Genomic DNA, 3,437 nt, shown 5'->3' on the forward strand with positions numbered 1-3,437 from the left:
TTTCAACTCCCGCCACAGATTTTCTATGGGGTTGAGGTCTGGAGACTGGCTAGGCCACTCCAGGACTTTCAAATGCTTCTTACGGAGCCACTCCTTTGTTCCCCGGGCGGTGTGTTTTGGATCATTGTCATGTTGGAAGACCCAGCCTCGTTTCATCTTCAAAGTTCTCACTGATGGAAGGAGGTTTTGGCTCAAAATCTCACGATACATGGCCCCATTCATTCTGTCCTTAACACGGATCAGTCGTCCTGTCCCCTTGGCAGAAAAACAGCCCCATAGCATGATGTTTCCACCCCCATGCTTCACAGTAGGTATGGTGTTCTTGGGATGCAACTCAGTATTCTTCGTCCTCCAAACACGACGAGTTGAGTTTATACCAAAAAGTTCTACTTTGGTTTCATCTGACCACATGACATTCTCCCAATCCTCTGCTGTATCATCCATGTGCTCTCTGGCAAACTTCAGACGGGCCTGGACATGCACTGGCTTCAGCAGCGGAACACGTCTGGCACTGCGGGATTTGATTCCCTGCCGTTGTAGTGTGTTACTGATGGTGACCTTTGTTACTTTGGTCCCAGCTCTCTGCAGGTCATTCACCAGGTCCCCCCGTGTGGTTCTGGGATCTTTGCTCACCGTTCTCATGATCATTTTGACCCCACGGGATGAGATCTTGCGTGGAGCCCCAGATCGAGGGAGATTATCAGTGGTCTTGTATGTCTTCCATTTTCTGATGATTGCTCCCACAGTTGATTTTTTCACACCAAGCTGCTTGCCTATTGTAGATTCACTCTTCCCAGTCTGGTGCAGGTCTACAATACTTTTCCTGGTGTCCTTCGAAAGCTCTTTGGTCTTGGCCATGGCGGAGTTTGGAGTCTGACTGTTTGAGGCTGTGGACAGGTGTCTTTTATACAGATGATGAGTTCAAACAGGTGCCATTCATACAGGTAACGAGTGGGGGACAGAAAAGCTTCTTACAGAAGATGTTACAGGTCTGTGAGAGCCAGAGGTTTTCCTTGTTTGAGGTGACCAAATACTTATTTTCCACCCTAATTTACGAATAAATTCTTTACAAATCCTACCATGTGAATTCATGGATTTTTTTTTCACATTCTGTCTCTCACAGTTGAAGTGTACCTCTGGTGCAAATTACTGACCTCTGTCATCATTTTAAGTGGGGGAACTTGCACAATCGGTGGCTGACTAAATACTTTTTTGCCCCACTGTAAATAGCCTCCTTCACTCCCCGCTCAAACCAGTGTTCCTCCCTGTCCAGGATGTGTACATCCTTATCACTGAAAGAATGTCCACTGGCCTGTAGGTGTAAATAGACTGCAGAGTACAGAAAATTATCGTTCTGATCTGATATCTTATCAGAGGCAGCAGATGAACCATCCAAGCTAAAGAAGAAACAGTAACGGATGGTTTAAAATTCAATGTTCTTTATACAGGCACATGTTGTACATAGTATGTGCTTTATATTTTACTGTGATTTACTGTGATATTTGTTACCTGATGTTCTGAGCAGGAATGGAGAAACGGAATAAAGGGAGATGTGTTCACTGTCGTCTCATGAAGTGTGTAAGTCTTTATTAATATTTACTTGCTTGGTTATTTTAGGAGTATTTTTTTCTAAACATGGGGAAAAAAAGGGAAGAAACTGATTTAAATTTCACATTTCCTGCTACAGATGATCACTGTGACCTCAGAGGCCAACTGGTCTGCAAAGCTGGAACTGGAGTCAGGGAGAGAGGAGTCATCATCCAGCTGCAAAGAAAACATCCAGGTAAAGTGATTTGGATCAGTGGATGAACCCGTCTCCACTTTCAGAGGAGATACTCTAAGAATGAGACTGTCTGAGCCATTTTAGCCTTAAATTATAGTACAGGAACATTTTTAAAGGACAAAATTAACATCCAACTTTGACAATAATAATAATAATAATAATAATTAAGCCCTGAAGACTGTTGATGGGCTGCTTCTGTTCGTAACCACTGCCTGTTTTTGACTAAAGGTTTGGATTTTTGACTTTGAATCTGTCGGGGCGTGTGGGAGAAAAGGGCCCAGGCGCAGAATGCAGACAGTGCGGTTTATTTACATTGCTCACAAATGACAGTTCCAATATGAAAAAACAGTAGTGCACAAAGTCCCCGTTAGCGTTCTCCTCCTTACTCCCGGTGACCGTGCAGTTCGGTTTCCAAAGTGATTATCCAAACTGAGCTTCTCTTCTCCCGACCATCCACTCCGTCCTCCAGCTCCTAGGAAAAGCGAGCGACAAACACAGGTGAGAAAGCTCCCTAGTCAGCTAAATGCCCTTAACACAGAGCATCCAGTACTACCAGGCTTAGAGTACAATCCAGCGTCGACTGCCGTCTGGACACACCCTTAAATACCTCAGTTTCAACTGTAGGATAATTAGCGTCAACTGGACGGACGATTAGGCACAGGTGTGTCGGCTGCCGAGCGGAGGTGCTTCCGGGTCAGAGGCCATTACGCGCTCAGTCTCCCGGAAGTGTGGACTTTCAAAATATAGCCGCCAGCGGAGGACGAAGAGAAAGCGGAGAGAAAAAAACCCCACACAAACCACACAAAAAGCAGGTCGTCCAGGGAGGACCGTCCGACCGTGACAGCATCTGCGTGTCCTCCGTTTGTGTCCTCGTCCTCACATGTGACAGATTCATTTTAATAACACAGCTTTCCCACAGTGAGTTGCAACAGTATTTATTCACAGCATATTTGAGAAAGATTCAGATTAAAACAGTGATATTAAAGTCAGAATTATACTGACAGTGTGCCACTGTGAATGATTATCTTTCATGAGGTAAATTTTAAAGTTCAATGTTTCAAAGCAGGAGCTATTAGGACTGCAACAATATGAAATTTTCACTTATTTACAAAGTCTAATTTTTCAAATTATGTGAGAAAATTGGAAGAAAAACATGCAGTTAATAATTCTGTTAGTCAAATTCTGGTATAACTTTTAGTGCTTTTTGGATATTAATTATACCCAAATAGACATGGTGACCTTAGCATACTGAGCAACTGACAATCTCCTCAATCACGATGTCATAAGTCACTGGACACTGTGAACATCCACGGTCACCACTTCATGCATAATAGACCTTCCATGTGTATGGACATGTACAGGTATATATGTATGTATATGTATACATATGTATATTTAGTGTGTACGTGTGTGTGTACATGTCTATAAATAGGAATAGTAGTGGTACAATAGCTATATCAAGCTATATAGTTTATGTCTTCCATATTTCCAACCATATCCATAATCACATACTGTGTATGCTACCACTGTATATAGTGTATTATCTTACCTTTTTTCATTGATTGTACTTTATTTGTATTTTTGTATTTCCTTCTGATATCTGTGAGCTGAGGTGACACAAAAATTTCCCCATTGTGGGATCAATAAAGTCTTA

At 42.6% G+C, this 3,437-nt stretch overlaps 1 long non-coding RNA gene across 1 annotated transcript; it reads right to left on the bottom strand.

Moving 5' to 3' along the window:
* Positions 1–2,072: 2,072 nt before the first annotated feature.
* LOC113037366 (uncharacterized) lies at positions 2,073–2,704 on the bottom strand. The gene is made up of 2 exons (XR_003274621.1): positions 2,337–2,704; positions 2,073–2,255 (listed from the first exon to the last, which is right to left on the bottom strand). It is a non-coding gene; the product is annotated as an uncharacterized LOC113037366 (long non-coding RNA).
* Positions 2,705–3,437: the final 733 nt, after the last annotated feature.

Source organism: Astatotilapia calliptera, chromosome 15, assembly GCF_900246225.1.
Source record: "Astatotilapia calliptera chromosome 15, fAstCal1.2, whole genome shotgun sequence".
Lineage (NCBI taxonomy): Eukaryota > Metazoa > Chordata > Actinopteri > Cichliformes > Cichlidae > Astatotilapia > Astatotilapia calliptera.